Source organism: Colobus angolensis, unplaced genomic scaffold, assembly GCF_000951035.1.
Source record: "Colobus angolensis palliatus isolate OR3802 unplaced genomic scaffold, Cang.pa_1.0 Scaffold11, whole genome shotgun sequence".
NCBI classification, from domain to species: Eukaryota; Metazoa; Chordata; class Mammalia; order Primates; family Cercopithecidae; genus Colobus; species Colobus angolensis.
Window position 1 is genome coordinate 18,180,218 of NW_012112030.1, and position 25,139 is coordinate 18,205,356.

The following is a 25,139-nucleotide window of genomic DNA, read 5'->3' on the forward strand; positions in this document are numbered from 1 at the left end:
TGGAACATCTCAGAATGGTTTTTATAATTAAGTAAACAAAGCATCATTTACCAGAGTCATTTCCAGAGCCCAAATCCCACCTCTTCCTCCTCTCCTTGTGCAATCCACACAAAGCAACAAAGAGCTGGCGAGCTGGGACTCCACCCCCAACCCCAAACAGCAGAGCCAGCACTGACCTCGACCACTGGCACCAGGAGACTTTACGCCTACTCATCTTCCAACCCACAGACATAACTAGATGCCTTGAAAGATAATTGTGTGACCTCTAGAAGCACACGAGTTAACCACCATAAATCATTAATTGTTGCAGAGTCTGAGCTGGTCTGGGAGGCAGGGCAAAAAGTAGCAAGTGCATGGAGAAAAAGAAAATGTAAACCACTTAGTGGACAGAGATGCAACAGTAATTTTCACAGGAATGCACAACATTTTACTAACAGCACTTCTGATTACAAATTAAGTAACAATAGCCTTTGTGAGAGGCTGCCTTTGAGGCATGTCTGTAATTTTAAAAATCAGCATCATGCACTGGTGTGAAATCAAAATCTAAGAATTAAAAAGAAGTTCTGTAAAACCACTAAAGGGCAGAACAAGAGATTGCGGGCAGGCTGCAGTGCCCTTACATCCACGTTACAAAAAATAACTAACCTTAAATATAGATTTCTTGAATCCTTTTTGGAGTCTTTTTGAACCTAAAAACTTCAGAATCCCTGAAGCAACCAGCTCACCAGGATTCTACCAATAGTGGCGTTCTGTCAGAACTGACCTAAGGCCTGAGCAGATATGAGGAGGCTCTGAGACTCTGGGTTTTATGAAAACTGAGTGCTAGATTGAATCAGTTTAAGCAGACTAGTGGCCAATTAAATACCTTTAATTTCAACAATTATCTAAGCAATGAAGAAATACTTGAAATGTTCTCTAGCTTCTGAAGATGACAACAGGAGTCTCCATGTTGTCAGTTTAATATAGGATATATCAGATTATTATGATCACTCTTACCATACTCCACTGCTTCAATGTAAGTTTCTGAGATGCCCTGAGTAATTTTTCACCTATTTCCTTGTGATCATTCTTCCCCTGGCTTCCTTCTGCCACTCCCTAGTTCCTCTTTTATCTGCAGCCTACATTTGTTGCTTTGTTGCCTTTATATGTTGGGAGGATGCTAAAGTTATTTATGAAAACATATTGTTTTAGAAATTTAAAATAATGATGCTACCATAACTAAGTTTTGTTGATTTTATTACACATTTATGTTTATGTGATACCCTTTTAGCTAAAAGAGTGATGCTCACTTTCACATTTGGCAATATAAAGAAAAATCGGTTTTTCGGTTGGTGGTGGTAAGAGGGTTTTGTTGCTCTTGTTGATGTGTTTACTTGCCATAGTAATCCCCGCCAAACTCTTTCTTCTTTGACAGGAAGGGGGAGCAGGTATTCTTTGTCATGTAATTGTGTTTTAAAGCTAGAAAAATTATAAAGCCACTCAGTATTTAGAATTGTGGCACCGAGTGTTAGCTGCAGGTAGGTCTCAAACCATATTGGAAAAGCACAGAGTTTGCTTTGCGAGCCTTCAGAGCGGTCTGAAAGGCTGTCACTACATGCCACCTGCTATCAATCATGATGTCAAAACATATGTTTGCCCTTCTTAATGAAAATCTCAAGTTTTCGACCATAAGAACATCAACTCACACATCTAATTGCACTCCAACCCATTTCTTTCTATATATCCTCACCCACGTATCCTCCTGGACTCCCACACATAATTATGCTTCACCCACACACATAATTTAATTTCTTGCCCATATGTTAATTATATCCTCAACTTAGGCATCTAAATACACACCCCTGCCTCACATTTAATTATAGCCCCTCTCTTATGAATGTAATTACATCATTCGGCCTCCCACCTAATTATCCCTCCTTAACATATTTAATTGCACTGCCCTGCTCCAGGACCTAATTGCATTCTAACCAGTGCACCAATCAAGTCCCCAACTCTCCAACAATACGCCTCATACGAACATCTCTTTATTCCTGTACCCCAGTCACTTTATTACCTCAACTAAGGACTGGCGACTTCCCACAAGCGAATTCCTAGCGAGCATGGTGCCCAGCTAAACAAACAAAGTAATAACAAGATGCAGCCGAATCAAAAGCAGCTTTGGTTCTTTCCAGTAAGTAAATGAACACGTATTGGCTTTTTCAGTCATTTAACTAGCCCCTTGGAAGTCCAAATTAAAATTTCAGCTGTTTTCTTACTTTACATACGTAAGCATTTTAGGATGAAAATATCTGGTAATTAGTTCACTTATTTCAGAGAAAAAAATAGTCTCATTATAGATATTTAATTATTAAACCCTTTAAAAAAATTACACAAAATTTTCCCTGAAGATATATATTTGTACATGCTAGTTATAGAATATTTGCAGTGGCCTACCACTCAAGGACTTTTAACAGTTCTTCTATGAAAACAAATTTCCAGAAGGCTGCTGCTAAGATTTGTATTCCTCATTCTATTAATAAAATTGTGATTTTATTTGTTTATTTATTTATTTATTTAGAGATGGCGTCTCGCTCTGTCGCCCAGGCTGGGGTGCAGTGGCCGGATCTCAGCTCACTGCAAGCTCCGCCTCCCAGGTTCTCGCCATTCTCCTGCCTCAGCCTCCCGAGTAGCTGGGACTACAGGCGCCCGCCACCTCGCCCAGCTAGTTTTTTGTATTTTTTAGTAGAGACGGGGTTTCACCATGTTAGCCAGGATGGTCTCGATCTCCTGACCTCGTGATCTGCCCGTCTTGGCCTCCCAAAGTGCTGGGATTACAGGCTTGAGCCACTGTGCCCGGCCAAAATTGTGATTTTAAAAGGATAACTTCAGTATTATGCTCTCTACACAGGATGCTTCTTTGGAAATTGAATGATGTGAATATTTATGTAGTGGATGCTATTTGCCTATTAAAATTTCTTACTCAATCTGTTATAAAAAAAAACACGAAAGCATTCCAAAAAGTGTTTTGTATGTTTCACATATGATCTGTTATTCTGGATACAACTCATATGGCATCAGTTCATGTGCCCATGCAGTAGATTTATTAAACATTTCGTAGTCAAGTCTCAATGAATTGAAATTTCTTACTGATGTTGTTTCTGGAACCATAAGGTGACAAAGACTGTGCCTAGACTTTAGGGCAGAGGTTGACCACATTTTGAAAGTTCTCAAAACTGTTTTCTTTTCATGATGGAAAGGGAAGGAAATAACGAAGGGCGTGCCCAACATTTCAAAGGTAGTGCCAATCATCTTAGTAGTGGAGCAGAAAATGGAAGAAGCAGCAGCAGGAAGAACTAAGCCTCATGCCATTGCTAGACGTCATGTTTGCAGTCCCCTCATTGGAAATACCACAGAAAGATTCATTTTCTCCAGATACAGAAAGCACATCTTCATGTTGATGAACATCATCTTGTAGCCTGCCTGCCTGCATCCAGTCCCCGGCTTTAATGTTCCTCTATGACCATTGGCAAGTTATTTAACCTTAGTGCCTTCGTTGTCTCACTTGTAACAATTGTACTGACTTCTTACACTTGTTGTGAGGATTTAATGACTTATGTCTGGCACAAGGTAAATGATCAATAATTGCTATTTTTATCTTTAAGAGATCAACATTTTCTCAGCAACACAGGCTAGAAATCTCAGAGTCATTTTTGCTCACCTCTCTCTTAATATCTACCTAACACCTCCCTCCGCAGAGGTTCTTCTGTTCTTCCCCTCTGTCCACCCTCATTGTAACTATTGTTTAAAATGGCTTAATGCTATAAATCGGCCTCTAATTCTTGCCTATCATCAGTCCTTCATTCTCATATCCTAATTCTTCTAAAACAAAAGCTAGTGCAAACCACTTTTCTAATTAAAAAAAAAATGTACCATGTTTTCCCTAGCTCACGGACAAAAACATTTGGGATCTTCAATGAAGCACCCACCCAGGACCTCTCAACATCCTAAACTTCCTGTTCATTCTTTTCTACCACCTCGTTATCTATGCATACACCCAGTATTCCCTCCACACCATTTTACGCACCTGTGTTTCCTCAGACACAGCCTGAATTTCCTGTCTCCCTACCTCTCTTAAAGCTGCTTCAATGGCTCGCCCTCACCCCTTCTCCTTACTTTCTCTACTCTATTACTTGCCTTCCAAATCATTTTTCAACCTTAAGACCTATGAAGGGACTGCAGGTATAAAGTCCAATAAAATTCCCTATAAGTGCAAGGAATGCTAAACAAACTCAAGCAGACAAGAGGCACATTGGAATTCATTTATGTGCCGGGAGTCATGAGATTATGTATTAAAGCTGTGCACGGTGGCTGCAAATGCACATGGAATTGAAACAAATCATTTATTCAGTACTTCAGAGACTTTCAAACTTATTACTGTTGCTACGGTTATTTTCTTTGCTTCAAAATGGAAGCCTTTATTGTTTCTCAGACAAGGTTATATCAGAAAACCCCTATTAAAAAAAAAAAAAAAAAAAGGCAGACGCGGTGGCTCAAGCCTGTAATCCCAGCACTTTGGGAGGCCGAGACGGGCAGATCACGAGGTCAGGAGATTGAGACCATCCTGGCTAACATGGTGAAACCCCTTCTCTACTAAAAAATACAAAAAACTAGCTGGGCGAGGTGGCGGGCGCCTGTAGTCCCAGCTACTCGGGAGGCTGAGGCAAGAGAATGGCGTGAACCCGGTAGGCTGAGCTTGCAGTGAGCTGAGATCCGGCCACTGAACTCCAGCCTGGGCGACAGAGTGAGACTCCGTCTAAAAAAAAAAAAAAAAAAAGAACAACCATGGTGGCTCACATCTGTAATTCCAGAACTTCAGAAGGCTGAGGCATGAGGAATGCTTGAGGCCAGGAGTTTGAGACCAGCCTGGGCAACATAGTGAGACTCTGTCTCTACTAAAAAATATATATTTTTTAATTAGCCCAGCATCGTGGCATGGACATGTAGTCCCAGCTACTCGGGAGGCTGAGGTGGGAGGATCTCTTGAACTTGGGAGTTGAAGGCTGCAGTGAGCTATGATTGTGCCACTGCATTCCAGCCTGGGTGACAGAGTCAGACCCTGTCTCTTGAAAAAATGTGTGCACACATATGCACACCCACACACACACAAAAGCACATATATATGTGTGTGTGTGTATATATACATGCACACTCACACACACACACATATACACAAAAGAGAAGATGAGGTAAAGTGGGCACCCTTCCCTAATTTCTTGGTCCTTCTATTTCTGGAAGTGACACTTAGACACCCCAAGGAATTTGATGGTGTAGAAAACCATGAGTATAATCCAACTCCATTTTTTCAGAAATGAAGAACTACAAATACCAAGCAAGTTTCAGTTAAGAACCTTTGGCAAGTATTTATTGAGTGCCAGCTAACCATATACCAGTCACTGTATGAGATGCTGGGTCAGCAACTGTGAGCTTCAGTTCAGTATTTGCTACACTAAAAGGTGGTATAAATTAGGGCATCCATGTTGTTTTCAACTATAAATAGTGTGCAGTTACTCAGTAATGCAGCCGACTGCTAAACTGTTAATCCAATTTAACTGATTAGACACCTGAACTAGCAGGACCTGGATCAATTGCCTGCTAATTAACTACTATTTGCATTTTAAAAAAAAGCATGTCCATGATTGATTGTCTCATACATAACTATTTTATTCCATTAAAAGATAAATAAACCAAGCAGAGAATATTCTTTTTGGGAATAACTGGCTGTTGCTGATATTTTATTTCCCCAATTTAATAAAATGTATCTGTCATCCTTTCTTACTGGTAAAAAGGGAAAGAAGTGATTTTCAGAGCATCCCTCTCTTCCCAGTATTCCTCCCTTAATTATCTCGCAGGACTGTGCGTACAAGCGTCCAATCAGCTGAGTTGGGCAGCCTCTAAATTGTCTTCCCACATTCCTACCTTTCCTTAAGTCTCCTGACTTGCTTGGCTTATCTTCCACCCTTTTATCGCAGTGTAACTCACATATTTCAGAGTCACATGGAATTCATATTATAGATGCATGTTCTTGGTCCACTTCAGCCCTCTGGAAATAGGATCTCTGGGTAGAGCTTAGGAATCTGAAGTTGCCCTATACGTTACAATTCACATGCACAGTGATGTTTGTGACCCACCGGATCTGCCAACTCTCAGATATGACCTGAGGTCTTCCTTCCCTAGAACCTTCCCTGACCTATGTCATCTTCTAGGATTGGCATGCACATCCTGCCCACTCCCACAGAAACACCTACTGCACTTACCGTCAGTCTCACTAAGCAGACATTCTAGGCCCTTGGCCCTGGGTAACACTTGACTAGCTTCCGTTGTGTACACCCATCTTCCACAACAGAGAATAAGCCCCTCAAGGATATAAACCACATCTTTGTAACTCTTAGTGTCTCCAGAGCCTACCACATAAGTATACAGATGTTTTCATTGATTAATTGATTTAATCCAGCCCCAGACTTTCTGGAGAAATGCCAAGAATCTAAGCAAATTGAGTAAATTTGTTCCCCTTTTCAGACCACTGACAGAAAGGTTAAGGAAACTGCTAAATGATACACAGATGAGATTTTTAGATTATTTTAAAGTCTAGCACACCAGAGGTGCAAAATGAAATGCCTACACAGTTCAAGCAGGTGACATAAACAAGTGGAAGGAAAGCAATAGGAAGTGCTAGAGACTGTGGCAAACAAAGGGCACATGGCCAAATGTATTAGTCTGTTTTCACACTACCAATAAAGACACACCTGAGAGTGGGTAATTTATAAAGAAAGAAGTTTAACTGACTAACAGTTCAGCATGGTGGGGGAGGCCTTAGGAAACAATCATGGCAGAAGGGGAAGCAAACACATCCTTTCTCATGTGGCAGCAGCAAGAAGTGCAGAGCGAAGTCAAGGGGAGGGGGGAAGCCCGTTATAAACTCATCATATCTTGTGAGAACTCACTCACTATGATGAGAACAGCATGAGGGTAACCGCCCCCATGATTAAATTACATCCCACCTGCTCCCTCCCTTACATGTGGGGATTATGGGAACTACAGTTCAAGATGGGAGTTGGGTGGGGACACAGCCAACCCAAAACCATATCACCAAAGCAACAGGATAAGGAGCTGCTCATGCCCTACTCATGGGCTTGGGAGCCAGGACTGCCAGATATTCTGATTTTTTTCCAAGTGATACTAAAAATCCAGGTGTTAATGTAAAAGCTCCTAGTTTTTAAAAATTGGCATATAGTTCAAATGATTTTTTTTAAAGTAAAGCCAAAATTTGAAGGCCAGATTTGTCTTAACAGGTAGCCAATTTGCATATCCTACTATAGACCCAGGCAGGGCCCTAGCAGACTTAATAAATATATTTATTCCAAGAGTAAGCAGTTAGAGAAGAGTGTGTATCTTAAATTATTTCAAAAGACACAGTAGGAAAATACATGCTTTAGGGAATTTTAGCCAAAGATTGGGAAAGACTCCTTTCTCTGTGCCAGATTTAAATGAAATACAGGATTTTTGTTTTTTTTTTTATAAGGCAGTTACTGAAAAATTCAAGATTCTAACTGACAAAGAGAAGTTCAAAAGTTTCTAAAAGTCTCCCTTGCTTCTTTTCAAAATAACATTAAGTATTATTTTTATATTACTTGCAGTGATTTCTCAGCCCTCTGTTGCTTGGACTTCCCATCCTTTCTTTTTTTCTTTTTAGACGGAGTCTCGCTCTGTCGCCCAGGCTGGAGTGCAGTGATGTGATCTTGGCTCACTGCAAGCTCCACCTCCCGGGTTCACGCCATTCTCCTGCCTCAGCCTCCCAAGTAGCTGGGACTATAGGCGCCCTCCACCATGCCTGGTTAATTTTTTGTATTTTTATAGAGACGGGGTTTCACCATGTTAGCCAGGATGGTCTCGATCTCCTGACCTCGTGATCCACCTGCCTCAATCTCCCAAAGTGCTGGGATTACAGGCGTGAGCCACCACGCCCAGCCTGGACTTCCCATCCTAAATGGCTTATTTTCTAACCAAAATGGGATCAGATGATCCCATATGAATACTATTGTAATGTGTATGCTAATTTAACAAGATATTATGGATAACTTTCCATCATGATTTTAATATCAACAGGGTATTTAACTGTAGAGGTGGTTCATACTTTAACCAATTCCTTAATGTTGAATATTTTAGGTCTTTCCCAATTTTTCACTGTAGTAAACAATACTGTTATAAACATCTTTGAATTGTGGCAGAGCTAAGAAGTTAGCTGAGAAAGGGGCGTATCAGCCCACTGTATTCTCTTCTTTTATATTGACAATAAAGTTTGCTTAATTGTATGTAAAACACCTCACATAAAAGGAGTCTTGAAGAGACAGAACCCCCTTTTAACATGTTCACCATCACTAACCCATTCCACATAGAGGTCCTCCTGCTGTTACTTATCTGATATGTATAGCCTGGAGCAGTTATACAGTTAATTCTTTAAGATAAATGCTTAAATATGGAATTGCTAGATTTAAACAATTTGGACTGCATTACAGAAATTAGCAACTGAGTAAGTGTCCATCTGTTTCCATAAGAAAAACAAAATGGGAATCTCCTTATACACTATTATAGGTATTTCAGACATATCAGGAGAGAGACTTCATTAGGTTGTAATCATTTCGTAGCATATTACTTAACTTGAAAGGAAATGCGATGCAGTTTAAAGAGCTAACTTTGCAGATGTTAGCTTAGCTTCAACAGGCCTCAGTTTGAATCTTGACTTGAAATCACAGCATGGAACCAGTGTCTAGCTGGGAAATCCCAGGCAGGACACTTTTGGCTCAGCCTCAATTTCTGCATGTAAAATGGAGACAATAATATCAGCATCATATATTGGGATTATCAGATAATGCATGCAAAACATTTAGCAAAGAGACTAGCACATAGTTAGTCTTCAACAAACTATAGTTGTAGAGTGTATCCACAAAATTGAATCAAATTGTGAAACTATAACCAACCTACTCTTTGGTAGGTTTTCTCTAATACATTTGAGTTTCATTAATGTTTCCTATGCACTTTCCTTAAGGTGTCACATTTTGGGGAATTGAGTTAATTTGTTTAAATTAACTTACTTATTATTTCCAATTTAAAATTAAAATACTGAATTAAAACAAAAATATGTTCAATATAATTTTTTCCTCTAAATAGATATAATCTATTTCAAATAAGCAACTTTTACGTGGACCTAGAGTGTGGAATGATAGACAATGGAGACTCAGAAAGGTAAAGGGGTGAGAGGGGGCTGGATAATGAGAAATTATTTAATGAGGACCCTGTATGTGATTCTGGTGATGGATACACTAAAAGCCCAGACTTCACCGCTATGCAATATATCCATGAAACAAAATCATACTTGTACCCCTAAATGTACACAAATTTTAAAAATAGGAACGAAAAGAGAATTGAAATTTTAAAAGAAGATTTTTGTAGGAGTCGTAAACAGTTGACATTAATTGCTTTATTTGTACAGGTGGTCACAGATTCATAATTAGTAAATGGAAATACACTAAAAGTTCATCAAAGTATGCCTTTTTTTCCCTATGTACTTGGTCATGCTTGCATCTACCATGTCACTTGCAATCGTGGCAGCCTTTTACATGAGGTAGGTAGTTTATGTCTACAGTTCCTACAGGCACATAGATTTCCTTTTTCTTTCCAATAGGAGCCTCAAGAAAATGAAGCTTTGGTTGTTTCATCAGCAGTGGCTTTGATGAAACTTTTGGCTCACATATCCATTCACTGACTCAGTAAGAAAACATCTGCATTAACAGGATGATTTTCAGGGCTGGAATGACTTTCTTATAAGTGTACTAAACAGAATGCCAAGCCCACAGGAAGCACTAGCAATAGAAAGTTCGGGGTTGGCCAATTTCATCCTCAATGCTTCTCAAGCACAACTTAATTGAGGAAAACTTCACGGACAGATGGAACAACAGCATATATAAACTCTATATGAATATACATAACATATCTAAATCATTCCTCAGTCATTTCTAAGTGTCCAGGTCATGGAGAATAAAATGGTTATTTACACAATTACAGCATCAGAGGATTCTGCCACTTCCAATGTACTTTGTGATGGGTACTGAACCTTTCTTAGCAACAGCTTCCTCATCTATAAAATGGGGTGAAGGGAAACGTAAGACATTACCTCTTTATTGAAATAATTAAATAAAATGATAATTATAAAAAGTGCCAGGTCTGGAACTTAGAAATCATTCAGTCAATATGAGCTATTAACAGCTGTAAAACATGAGAGCGCCAATCATTACATTGCTCTGTGGCTTCCCTGCTCCACATAATTATTCTGATGTTCTGTGCCCTACACCAGCCCTTCCCGTCCCCTTGTTCTCTGCATCTCTCCACGGTTCTTAGATCTCTCAATCATCTGCAAAAGCGAAAGGAAATTTCTATATATCAAGATCCCCATGGTATGACATAACCTAAAATATGAAATTTATATTTCCTTCAGGTATTCTCTTTTTAAAGACATGACATAATCTATGACATTTTATTACCATTATTTTTATTCATATGATAACACTTCGCCTTTTTCCCCAAAGGTTTCCTGGACCTTACTTCATCTATCTTACATCTTATAAATCCTTACCACTGAATGCTTATTTTCCTAAGCCCAAATTTTTTTCTTCTAAGTCCTTTCTTGCCCCTATTTGTTCATGATGCAATAAAAGGTCAGCAATGAAATTACAAAATGCCTTAAGTGAATGTTTTAAGTGAATGACTATAATTTACTTTTTAATTTTTGACCTGTTATGGTCTCACTTTCGAATATTGCAGAGAGCACTTTGCTACTTGTTTTACAGGGCCATTTCCTTGAAATGTGATTACAAGCTGAAAGAGAAGTCCTAGGGGATTACTTAATGTATGTCCTTTACTAATTCCAAGGACAGTCAAAAAGTTTTCAACTCAAAGGATGATTGTTCAAACTGCGCACACCAACCAAGCAAGGTTTAGTGTTCATAATCTGGATGAAACCATTTTCTTGTTTAGAGTTCAAGGGATTAAAAAATTATTACTGTCTCTGGCAAGAGGTTGTTTGGGAGCTATATCGACTGGCTTGTTTCCTAAACATACTGGCTCCACAGTGCTACAAAGACTAAAAAGTGTTTTCCTCCAGCAGCTGGGCCAAGAAAAATTGAAAACCAACAGGGAGACAGTATGTCAGTTTCAAAGATACAGGTATTATAATAGCTGTGGTTTTAAAACACAAATCCCACTCATTCGCTTTGTGGGAAAATTGGTACAAGGATATTTGATGGCTAAAAGACTGAAGAGCACCAAGGCCCAACACAGGAGCGGAGAGTCTGGAGATGCCAGCTCCTGGCAGGGAAGAGACCTTGGAGCCAGTTCAGCTTTTTGCTCTGTCACTGCACTCTGCCATTTAGTTCTGTCTGGGGAGAAGGCAGAGACTGGCTGAGCTGACATCTCTCACTGTGATTTTCACATCTTCAAAAAGAACAGCAATTTCTCTATTATGGTGTCCTTTAAGATTGATGTCATTGCAACACCTGAGACTTGTATTATCTAACGACACAAGGGCGACATGGTAACAAAAGGGCTCGCAGTCACGCTGTTTGACTATCTTCACAGTTAGCCCTAAAGGCTTCAGTCTGGGACAGTTATTCGGAGTTTCTTACTGATAGTGACAGGAGGCAGACAAATGCCTAGATAGATAGGGGCAGGTCCTGGCAAAACCCCACCTCCACGTTGCAGACAGTTTAAAGCCTGAAAGCCAAGCCTCAAGTTAAATCTTTGGACTGGATTGAGACCCCACCTCCCCATTTGGCACATTTGCCTCTGATTGATCCCCACCCTTCACCTATTTTTCATATACTTGCCTTTTCCTAATTGGTTTTCTACACTGCCATGTCCACCTTTGAGTGGCATCTTTGCTCTGACCTTTTTGCATACTCACAAACCAATCAACACAAACTAACTCTTCTGAGCCCATAAACAGCCCCAGACTCAGTCATATTGAGAACTTTACTGCCTTTGAGTAGAGGGATAACCCCTGCTAAAAGCTGTTTCATCATTCAGTGAAACTCCCCACCTTGCTCACTCTTCGAGTGTCTGCGTGCCTACTTCTTCCTGGTCCTGAGACAAGAACCCAGACCTAGTTGACCTAACAAGCAAAAAATCCCTCATCATTATGCTGACTGCTTCCAATGTGAGGATTTCCCCCTCCACCCTCTATTAATGAATTCCAAGTCTCTTTATATTTATACCAAAACATAGGCTCTAGGTACACCAGGATATACTTGGTGATTGTATCCACCAAAACCAAGCAGCTGACTTCATTCATTCATTCATTCCACTAAAATTTATTGAATCTCTACCATGTCCCAAGCACTATGCTACAAACTGAGACGCATAACTCCCTATGGTCCAGAATTAAACACTATCTGTGGAGAGGTTCCCAGCTGGTGAGAGAAGGCAACTTGAATCAAATGCTTATACAATTGAATATGAAGCTGCAAATGAAAGGTACCAGGTGCTCTGGGAACCATCCTCCTTCCTCCCCAGGAAATGGTTCTCAAACAAGATGTAAGGGATCAATGTAAATTAGGTAAGAGGAGGCAACAGTCTTGCAGGAAAATGGATAGTGTGTTGAAAACCTCTATAGAAGAAGAGAGCACAGTGTTTGTGAGGATATAAGGCCAGTAAAGCAAGGTATGAGGACGAGAGGGAACATTGTGGAAATTGATGCTGGAGTCACAGGAAGAGATCAAGCCTTAAGGAGTTTATCTTTATCCTAAAAAATCAATGGGAAGACAATCAAGGGTTTTAAGCAAAATGATGGCATGATCTGATTTGCATTTTAAAAAGCTAACTCAGTCTACAGTGTGGTAATGGACAGGAGAAGAGGCCACATTAGATACAAAAATCCCAAAGATAACTTTTGTAGAATTCTAGGCAAGAGGCCATTATCATTTGAAATAAGATGGTAAAGACAATGGGAGAAAATAAGAGGTGGATGGGAGAAAAAAAAATTATCTTCACAAGTATCAAAATGTCTTTCAGCTCCATCCAATAACAATTTCTTAACAATAATATATGTCTTAAAAGAGAATAAGAATAGCCAAAGAAACAAAAACGAAATAACTACATGCCCAGAACCAATATTGTGGCTTGACTTTTAAATCGTACAATCTTGTTATTTCAGGATTAGGATGAAGTCCTGCACACTTAGAGGGTGATTGTCCACACACCATCACACACGCCACGCTCTATCGTGAACATCCAGGAACTTTCCTTCTTCCATCACTGTTGCCTAGACTGACCTAGGTTGACGTAACTGGATGCCATGTGGGTGCAAAGGCTTTGGAAAAAGCAGCCATCCATTTCATCATTCATTCAGTACATTTTAATTTACCACCTGCTATGTTATGTGCCAGACCCTGACTATGTGCTGACTTCACAGGGCTCACAGTGTGGTCAGCAGAGAGCATACGAGCCAGTAATTGTTATTCAATAACAATTATTGAATTGTTATACAATAACTGTTATTCAATTATATTAAGAGAGATATATACAAATTTGGGGGGCAGAAAATAGATTTTTAATCAACATTGCTGGGTGGTTGAGACTTGTGAGAGGAAACTGGGAAGGTTTGCAGAAATGATGCTTTGGTTGGATCTTGAAAAATAAACAAGAATTCATCGGATAAGGATAGGAAGGGCATTTTGGGCAGGAGGAACAACATGTACAAATGTGAAGACAAAACGAAAAACACGAATTGTTCTGGGAAATGAAAGTCACTTAGTAAAAGTAAAATGTAATGAGGGGCTGGGGGCCAGGCACGGTGGCTCATGCCTGTAATCCCAGCAATTTGAGAGGCCAAGGGGGACAAATCACTTGAGGTTAGGAGTTTGAGACCAGCCTGGCCAACATAGTGAAACCCCATCTCTACTAGAAATACAAAAATTAGCCTGGCATGGTGGTGCATGCCTGTAGTCCCAGCTACTCGGAGGCTGAGGCAGGAGAATCACTTGAGCCTGAGGGACAGAGGTTGCAGTGATCGGAGGTTGCACCACCGCACTCCAGCCTGAATGACAGAGTGAGACTCCGTCTTAAAAACAAAAAAGTAATGAGGAGCTGGAGGAAGCAGATGGATGGCAATTGGTAAACCTATATTCGCTGACATTCTCAGAGAGTTCATATCGTGAAGACCTTGTGTGCCACTCTAAGGGGTTTGAACTTTATCATGCAGGTTGTAACCAGGAAGGATGAACCTGCTCAAGATTGATCCGCTGTCGACAGGAAAAAGAAGTGGCCTCCTGTAGAGCTGCATGGAAACCAGATGCGGCTCAGCACCCAAGGCCCTCAATCCTGGTCAGTAGCAAGGCTTGGATTCTCACTATTCTCAGCAAGCCATGGAAGAGACTAGCTCTTCTGCAACCATAAGCTGATGCAATAAATCCCGTTTGTGTTCCCCACCCCTTGCCGGCTGCCTGCGCTCTTCTGTAGCTGGGGTGAGGTGCTGGCAGTGCTCCGGGAAGTGGGCCTGCAGCCTTCCCCTTCCAGTACTGCTGTGAGTCAGGGAAATGATATGAAGGGAGGATCTAGCGCAGCAGCCTCCAGGCAGGATTCAGCACAACACTGGGGAGCGATCCTTGCCTTGGGCCTCTGCCTGCCAACAACTGGGCTTGTCACTGAGAAAACACAAAACATTGCACAACCCAGCAACAACAATAAAACTAGTCCTTTTAGAATTTCATGTGCTTTGATTTTTTTAGGGCTTGTGCCCTGTTTCTCTTGTAGAGTCTAGAGTGCTCGTGTTGAGTAAAAAGGAGATGCTCCAATACTCAAAGCAGCTACGTGTCCTCTTTGCCATAAAGACTCCATGTAACTGTGTGAACACTCGGGATTTTTCTCCTCTGTCCCGAGGTGGTTGCCTGCTTTCTTTTTTGGGTTTCTTTCTAGAAGATGGAGAAGTGCATGTGACAGGGGCTGAGAGCACCCACCAAACACACAAGCTCTCAGCCACGAGCAGCGTCTCCACAGCCCCAGCTGAGCGCAAGCTCCTGGAGGGCTGCCTGGGGGAGGCAGACGTGGAAGTGCCAAGGTGACCAGACGGTTCCAGGATCACAGGTGTCTTTATTTTTAACTGTTTGCCACTGCCGCCCCCACCCCTGCCCGGCTCTGGAGTACTGTCTGCCCCAGACAAGCAGGAGAGAAGTGGAGGGGGGCAAGCACTGATTTCCAGTCGGGGTGCTCCTCACTGAGCAGTAGGGATAGAAGGTGTGAGCCTGGGAGTGCTTTTATAAGTTATTTTCCTTGTAGATTTTATTTTTAATTTATGTCTGTGACCTGCCAGGGAGAGGGGAGAGAGAGAGAAAGAGAGATGCTGTTCAGCTCATGACAAAATAAAATAAAATGAAAAAAAAAAAAAAGCCCACCGTTTCTGGCCATCTGTGTCATTCAACTGTTTCTGCAAGACTTGTACCTGAGTCACCCGTCATAGCTACACTGGCTTTCCGTTCCCTACAAACACTAAGTTGATAAAACAGGCCAAAGCCACAGTTCTGCCCTATCTATATGTGATATCTCAGTTCTCTGAATCGCCCCAGGGGAAGGGTTGGTGCATCCCTAATTACAGAACTACAAAGCCCAGTGTAGTTTCAGGTTCCCTTTCTTAGAGGGTAGAATTTCCTTATTTTTAATAATAAAATGCAACAGCATATCTACTAGCTGCTCCTTGTCCTTCAGGAGTTTTCTCTGTGAATGCTGCTCCATCCGACTTGGTGAGTGTGCCATTTAGCCACTTGCTCATCTGCATGGCAAGTAGTGAAGAGTGACGTAAGAAATGTCACACACACCAGTTTACACTTTATGACAAAAAAATTGGCAAAGGGTGGAGGATGTCATAGGAAGGCAAATTCATAATAGTGAACTTTTTTTTTATGTTTTATTTTTGAGACGGAGTCTCACTCTATTGCCCAGGCTGGAGTGCAGTGGTGTGATTTTGGCTCACTGCAACCTCTGCCTCCTGGGTTCAAGCAATTCTCCTGCTCCAGTCTCCTGAATAGCAGGGATTACAGGTGCCTGCCACCACGCCCAGATAATTTTTTTATTTTTAGTAGAGACATGGTTTCATCCTGTTGGCCAGGCTAGTCTCAGACTCCTGACCTCAAACGATCTGCCTGCCTCAGTCTCCTAAAGTGCTGAGATTACAGGCATGAGCCACCATGCCAGTCTGTGAGACATTTTTGAAAGTTCTTGAATTAGTCTAGATAACAGAAGATAAACCTTGACCTAACCTAGTGGCAGTGAGGTAAGAAAAGAGGGGATTGATTCAGGAGATATTTAAGAAATAAACTTGGATTTGGACAGTGAAATTCAAACATAAGACCCTAGCATCCAGCTCAAGTGATTGAGTAGACAATAGTGTCATTACCTGAGATCAGGAATAGAGGAAAAGAAGCAGGAGAGAGGGACAGAACTGTGGGCATGTAAAAGGTAAGGCACCTATGGAACATTGAGGACAGTATCCAATAGGTACAGGATCACATCTATTTTTACTCACTATTATTTCCCCAGGAACTAGCACAGTTCCTACCACACAGTAGTAGTTGCTCAATGAGTACTTCGTGAATGAGTGGCTGAACACTTATTTTACTTACATAGAATCATGAAAATTTCAGGAAAGCATAGTTGTGCCAGCAGCAGGGCATATTTATTTAGGTGACAAGTCCAATCAATGTGTAAGGCAATTTTCGATGCATCAAATCCTTGCTTTCAATTTAATTCTAACCTTGATTTTATTCTGTAGATTTTTGATGTACACTAAATTTTATAGTTCATCTAGAAATATTGTGTTTTTTCTTGAGTCCAGAAATATTACTGAACTTTGGATTTTAAAATATCCTCAAACAATCTCCATGTCAGGCATCTGGAAGCACCTACAAACTGTAGCAACTTCAGTTCTTACTGACGTTGGGTGTTATAGTCAAAGACTATGTAAGACTATAACAAGAAAAGGCAATTGGAAATTTAAAAATTATGGCTCCAGAACTAACCATACTTTGTGAATCTACTATCCTCTGAATAGCGTATTAGACCCAAGACATATATAAAATCAGAGTGGATTGAACTCTAGAAACAGAAAAATGCAAGGAAAATAATCAGATGACACATATTATATATGGGGCTGTTAGCCAGTGCTTCATTAACTGCAGACTACCCCAGGTGAAGTGATTATCAAGTTAATTTAATTTATAATCGCATTTCTCTCAGCACTTATTTTCTTTTCCTTTGCATAGAGTTAAAATTCTGAAATCTCAGGAATAGAGTCTGAATAGACAGGAAAAATAAAACTTAGCAAGAAAAAAACCTATGCATAATAATTTTCAGAGTATAAAATGTTGTCTTACCCTCAGAAAGCACTTTTGTTTCCTTTACAATCAGCAGATGTTGACCCACGCCCATCTATCCTAAATTTTCTCACCACACTTTTCCACTTACCTATTTTTCTGACAAGTTGCTAATATAATTTCTTAGTTAACTAACAATTTTCCCAAATCCTCTGCTTACACTTAGTTTTTGCTCTCTCTGTACTGTCAGCCTCCACAGAGCTAGACATTGAAGACATTAAGAATCTAACATCTTTGTCTGAAAAATTCTACTCATTTATCCAGACTACTTCTCAACCTCTATATACACCTGAACCTACAGCTGAGGTCACTACAGATTCAGACTGAGCCCTGAGCAATGTGGGTGAATCCTGGCCTTTAGGGGAATGATTGGGGATGGTCACCCGAAGCTATAGGAATCACTATCAAGTTACACTTGTGTACTGGCCCTGGCTTTTAGGTATGGCTCTAGTAACTTGGTTTATGACTTAATTTCAAAACATAACCCAAGTCCCTGCCTCCCAGCTCATACCAAGTTCCAGTAACTGTGCTTCAGCCTTGCTTACAAAAACAGTCCCTAATTTTGGCCCCAATGCTGGGACCCTCACCTCGTTCACTTGTGTTCCTGCTGTGATAAATGCCCAGTTCCCAAACCTCTAGAAGTCGGAGGCTCTGCCTTCTTCTGACCAGTACCCTTGGAAGCTGCCAGTTGCCAAAACCTCCAGCGTAGAGACTGGGAACTTGAAGTCAATTGTTTTAACCGGATCTCTGGATATAGCTCCATCTCCCGCCCCCCCATTTTCATCTTTGCACCCTGAATACTAGCAGCACATCATGTTACTCCTTATTATCTTCTGGTTATTGCCAACAGTGTCCCACAGTAAGAACTGCAATACCCCTTTCTGGCTACTGGCTGGACTTTCTTTTAACCCCCAAAGCTATGTTCACTCCCTATCCTATCCCTAACCAACCCCTTTCCCCATTGTGTTGGGCAAGTCTAGCTTTAGGGTCAGTCTCTTCAATGTACTCAGAAGTTCTGAACCCTGAAGATAACACGGTAGAGCTAGTCAGGCCATGAGTGATTTAAAAAATGTTCTGCTAGCTCACCTGTGATCTAAGGATTTTTGACCATCAATGGAAGGAAGACAACGAATTAGAAGGAAGATAGTGAATTGATCTGAAGATAGACAAACACTCTGAAAACGTTCTCTGTACCTATTCATACATCTTGAATATTTGACTGAATTAATTAAGCCAGAGAAAATGCAGGGTTGAAATGTTACCTCTCTGTAAGTTAACCAAATATGTTTATGCATTTAAGCGACTCCTAATAGAGTTTAAAAGTACAAGTGAGCATATTAAAAGAAATGAAACAGAGGCTTCCTAGTATCCAAACAAATGCTCAAAACTAAATTAAAATACGATGCAAATTTCTTTCTACACTTGGACCTTTGTCTGCAAGAGCAACCAAGATTAAGAAACTAATCAAATAAAAAAAAATAAAGGTATACCAGGTTTTTCTGCAGGGAAACACCCTGTCATGTCAGCAAACCTAACAAGAAAATGTTACATGGAACAGTAACACCTCCTAAGAAAAGCTATCACTCCCATCAGGCCTACGGGATGAGATGTGACTCAGTGGTAATTGGTGTCACGAATTCTTTTCAATTATTCCCAGGAAGCTAGAATCCTGAGCCATAATCAGCCTTTGTACGAAATTTTACACACTGTCAAGTGATTTAGAAAGATCTGCACCATGGCAAGATAGAGTATTCCTTTATTTTCCATTTTGTTCTCAACCATAGACAACCTGCAAATTTTCATTAAAGAAATGTCTTAATTTTTAATTATTTCTAAATTTGAAAAACAAGACATCTTAAAGTTCCCGTCAGCTATTCTTCTGAGCAACTCCATTGCACTACCTCACTTCTCATCAATTGTTTTCCTTTCCCTATGAAGATAACAGATATTTGGACATCCAGTGATGATCCATTTTCCTGCTCTTCTCAGTTACAGAGTCATTTGAAGAACAGTGGACATCAATTCATTGTTCAGATCACAATCTTAATTCACTGGAAGTTAATGATTTATTTCACCTTGCTCTTTTACTTTACTGCAATTATTATCCAAATATAATGAAACAAAGACTATAGCATTCTCCATTACTACTTTATGTTTTCCAAAATTCCAGCTTCAACATCTTTATTTTTTTCACTGTCCTGGAAAATTGATTTCACCCCTTTTTTAGTGGTGTTTTGGTTTTTGTTTTGCTCCATGGGTTCCTGGCATTACCCAAATGCCAAAGCAATGCTAAAGTCCATAAACAGTTTGAGAGAAAATAACAGTACCACATTTTCTTAATCCAGTCTGTCATTGATGGACATTTGGGTTGGTTCCAAGTCTTTGCTATTGTGAATACTGCCGTAATAAACATACGTGTGCATGTGTCTTTATAGCAGCATGATTGTACCCTATAACATAAAGTATAATAATTAAAAAAAAAAGCAAAAAGAAAACTAGACTTGGATTCAGAAAAAAAAAAAAAGAAAATAACGGTAATAATATTATCATATGTTTTTACAGTGCATTCATTACAAAGCACTTTTAAACCCATTATCTCATTTTAACTTTGTTACTCATGATAATAATACTGAAATATACAGGCCAGGTATTATTTATCCCAATGTGCAAATTATAAAATTCAGGCTGAGAATGGTTCCATGACTTGTCTAGGATCATAAGCATCATCAGAGAAAGGCCAGGCTTAGGATCTAGATTTTAAGACTGCATGCCCTAAATAGTACTCTAGTGTTAGCATTAGGCCAAGAGAATGGCAGGGCAAATTAATAATTATTCAATAGTAGTGGAACCATGTTCTAGATTCCTTTAACAGAGAAGCAATGCAAGGTTTCCCCTTTATAAAACTCAAAATAATGTAAATGCTCTTATTTCTTCTTTCAACAGGGGATACCTGGTAGCTCAAAGCCAAAAAGAGACTAGAGTATTGTATGGGAAGCTATGGTATTGTACAGGATTCCACATCCTGTATATCTACACTCTATTTTTTTCTCCCAAAAAGCTGCAAAAGAAATTTCTTGGCCAGGTGTAGTGGTTCACACCTGCAATTCCAGCATTTGGGGAAGCCAAGATGGGTGGATTACTTGAACCCAGCAGTCCTAGACCAGCCTGGTCAACGTAACAAAACCTTGTCTCTACAAAAAAAAAAAAAAAAAAAATGCAAAAATACAAAAATTAGCCAGGTGTGGTAGCACATGCCTGTTATCCCAGCTACTTGGGAGATGGAGGTGGGAGGATCACTTGAGCCCAGGAGGTGGAGGCTTGCAGTGAGCCATGATCATGCCACTGTGCTTTTAGTTTATCAAACAGAGCAAGACCCTGTCTCAAAATAAAATAAAATAAAAATAAATTTTAAAAATGAAATTTCTCCATTTCTTATAAGGGTATTCTTATAAAAGAAGTGAAAAACCTTAAAATGGTTTCAAGGTGACTGAGTGATAAGAATGAACTAATCCACTAGAACCCATGTCTTCTAAGGAAATAAACCAGAGAGTAAACGCTAAAACCTTTGAAATCAGACAGGCCAGGTTTCACATCCCAGCCCTTCCACCTACCAGCTCTGGGACCCTGAATAAGGTATTTAACCTCTCTCAGTCTTAACTTCATCCACGAAATGGAGACAATAATAACAGCCACACAGAGTCACTGTAAGGGCTGAGAGAAAGAACATGTGAAGAAACTGAGGCAGCCCATACAGTTGACAAATGCAAGGCATTTGCCTAAAACTGGAACACTGAACTTCCCAGGCTTTCTTGCATGCAGTTAGACACGTCCATGTGACTCAGTCCTGATTAATGATACATGAGCAGGAATCTGTCCAACTTTCCTCTTCTGCTTACTCCTTCTTTTTGCTGGGATCCTGAACCAAAACTGTGAAGTTCCTTGGCCATCATCAGCTAAGGAGGTTTGAATAGGAAGACAGGGATCTGGGAGCTTGATGGCGCACTATGTAGCCATCACTGAGCCTTAAACTACCCACCCTCTAATTCCTTATTGCTTGAGATAAATAAGCACCTATTTGGTTCTGCCCCCAATCAGGTTTCTGTTATAAAGCAGCCAGATGCAAGCCTAACAACAGAACCTAACAAAAGTCCAGCAAAGATCAATCCTCACCAGACATTAGACCCCTTAGTTTCCCTAGCCAAAAAGATATATATCAGGGGAAATGACTGCAATAATATGAACAAGTAGAAAAAAAAACTACCAAATTCTGTAGATTATATAGTATGATCCAAATTTTATCAAAAGAAAAAAAATTGCTGTGAGACTCAGGGATATCCAGGAGCTCAGAGAATTCTATTAAGCACATTACTGTGAAGGAAAAAAAAAAAGTGTACTTTCATTTTAACAAGGCTATTTTGACAAACTACTCCAAAATGTCCTGCTGGGTTTCCCACAGGCCAAGGACGCTGCAGGTCCAGGCTCAGTGGAACATGACAGGAGCCTACGGTCAATCTAGGAAGCTGGAAATGAGTGTCTGCGTGGGGTGCATTAATGATGTTTTGTGATGCTTTACATATGGCCTTGGGTGAACATGCTGACGAGAAATGAATAGTCGTTTGTAATTTATATCACAGTGTAAGAGAATGGAGAGCCAACCGTGTTTTTAGAACACAAAAAGGAAATATTTTTCAGATTGTATCAGCACAGTTGTGGTTTCTAACATTCCTGCTACTCCCTCACTCATTCCCGTGGAAATTTGTGTTCTTCCTGGGCAATATATCTTAGGCCAAAATAGGGTTCATTCAATAATTCCTGCAAACACTGGACCATGCAGGCTTAAAAGGGGCAGTTCCTGGCTAAGCAGAAAAGAGCTGGTCCCAACACAGGGGATTGGGAGCAGCTATTCTCAAAGTGGGAATGCTAATACCATCACACAGTCCTCCCCAAATACAAACACACACACATACATCACATGTTTTAAAAATCCTGTGTGAAGGTTAAAAATTCTGCCCTTCACGTCTAATAATCTTCAACAAATATTTCACCAAAATACACTTATAGAGCCCTTTGGAAACAGCTACCTCTGAATGTCCTGCTTAGTTTCCTACAGTTCAAGCAAGGGCACTGCAGGGGTCCAGCCCAAGTGAGACACAGACAGGAACACCCTTGACAGACATGAGCGGTTGGAAATGAATATTTATACTGAGTGGGAAGCAATGCAGTGGGTGCAAAAGGGAAAACCCTCTTGGTCTCAAGAGCTCACAAGATGCTACTGAGATAGCAGATAAGGACTTTTAGAACACAAAACACTGTCATATGGAGGTATGAAGTTATGTACGCAGCATTATGTGGCAGAATTGCATAAATCTGAACACACAGTTACAGAAAGTTGTGGAAGGTTCAAATAACAAAGAACTAACTAACTAAAAGGAGTTTGATGTGGAATCTCAATGTACAGACATTTCAATAGTTACCTCCTACGGATTCACCGCCCCAGCCCCTACAGGACCTGTTGATATTCCCTAATGTACCAGAGCATCTCCCTTCTTACATTGCATCTTGGTACCAACACCAAAGAAACAATAGTTAAAAGTGGGCAAACAAATAACGTTGATAATGATGGCTAACATATACGGAGCATTTAAGGGGCAAGTGTAAAGGTACAGACGTAGAATCGAGGTTAGAAATGAGTGACTTAGCTTTATTTCACTGAAACTCAGGGAAAGGAGTGAAGCTTTGTTCATGCTGAAAACACTGAGCCTGGCCCACTCACCTGCATTTCTACCTCATCTGCACACACTATTATCTTCCTGCCGGGAACATGAATGAAGCATATCAATTAACTGGCAACCTTGTTGGCTAATAACAAACTAGAAACATTTTGCTAAGAAATAATAATGGATGAGAGCAGAGGGAAAACACCATTTTTCCAGTGATACAAACTGGTTTACCAAGATTTCTATGAATTAATTAGTCATTTCAGATTCTTAGCAGGAAAATACATACATATACAATTTTTATTTTTTAAAAATCTACTCATTGAATTGGTTCTGCCTTTTGCGATGGTTGTGCCCATACACAATGATGTAATGACTTCCAATTCCCAAGAAAAAAGCATTCTTCCTTTATTATTCAAGGATGTTTCCTTGGTCTTGCAACTGGCACAAAGAGGCACAGAATTCATTTGCACACACTTTACAAAGTAAATGTTTCCTATAACCCTATTGCTGCAACCGACAGCTAACATAGGAGGCTAGTTCATATTTTTTAATCGTCCTTTTAAATGTATTTTCTTTTTTTTTTTTTTTTTTTGAGACGGAGTCTGGCTCTGTCGCCCAGGCTGGAGTGCAGTGGCCGGATCTCAGCTTACTGCAAGCTCCGCCTCCCAGGTTTATGCCATTAAATGTATTTTCTAACACAAAGTTAGAATTCAGTTGGTATAACTCAAAGTCCTCAACTATAAAAAAAGCTACTTTGGATTTCATTTAAAATGTTTCTGCATGAGGAACTGTTAAAGGAGATCGCTTCCTTATCTCTTCCTCATGCCACAACTAGTTGGTAGCAGTTTTCGTACATAGAATATCCTGTGGATTGGCTTGCTTAACCTCTATACCACTCTCTTTCCAGTTTCCTGATGAGGTGTGATAGTTAAAAATTACCTTTCCTGGACTTCTTCACAACTAGTGTTCAGGATGCAAATCATTTCTCCACTAGAAGCATTTGAAGAAGATTTGAAACGATGAGTAGAATTGGAACTCATCTTCTTTCCCTATTTCTGATGGAAGCAGTTGTGGCCATGCTAACAGCAATGCAAGTTAGGGCTTCCCAGTCCCTAGACCACAGTTATAGCAGTAGGCTCTTGAACTCAGTAATTCTAGGAACCACCTTTGGCTCCCATTTCTCCAATGATTTTTTAAATGGCATATTCCCTATATGAAATATCTTTCTGCTAAAAGTACCTACAGAGATTGCTGTACCTTACCAAAACCCTCACCAATACAATTCTAATCTTCATGACTCAGCCTCGAGATACTAAGTATGAATCAGCACATTAACACCAAACATATAATGCTTTGTAGTTTATAAAGTACATTTATTATGCATTACAGTCAGGCGCAGTGGCTCACGCCTTTAATCCCAACACTTTGGGAGGCCGAGATGGGCAGATCACTTGAGGTCAGGAGATCGAGACCAGCTTGGCCAGCATGGCGAAACATGGTCTCTACTAAAAACACAAAACTTAGCTGGGTTTGGTGGTACATGTCTGTGATCCCAGCTACTCAGGAGGCTGAGGCAGGAGGATTGCTTGAACCTGAAAGGTGGAGGCTGCAGTGAGCCGAGATCATGCTACTGCACTCAAGCCCAGGCAACACAGTGAGTGGGACTCTGTCAAAAAAAAAAAAAAAGAAGGATATTTCCATGTATTATCTAAGTTGATCTTTTCCACAGCTCTGTAAGGTAAACAGGACAAGTGCTGCTCTAGCCATCATAGAGACAAGATAGCTGAATCTCAGACGACTTAGGTAATTACCCAAGGAATTTAGTTAGTGAGAGATGGAGACAAAATTCAGTTCCATATATTATGACTCTTAGTTATTTCCTTTGACACTTCGAAGCCTCCCAAGGGCAGATGAAGAAGAGAGAGAAAACACATAGATACTGGCAATAAACTAAAGCTTCTATTTCCTA

The 25,139-nt window shown here is 40.3% G+C and overlaps 1 protein-coding gene across 2 annotated transcripts in view; it reads right to left on the bottom strand.

The window, feature by feature from the left end:
* Positions 1–25,139, bottom strand: part of ST8SIA1 (ST8 alpha-N-acetyl-neuraminide alpha-2,8-sialyltransferase 1) — a 137,121-nt gene that overhangs the window by 63,258 nt on the left and 48,724 nt on the right. The window lies entirely within an intron of this gene.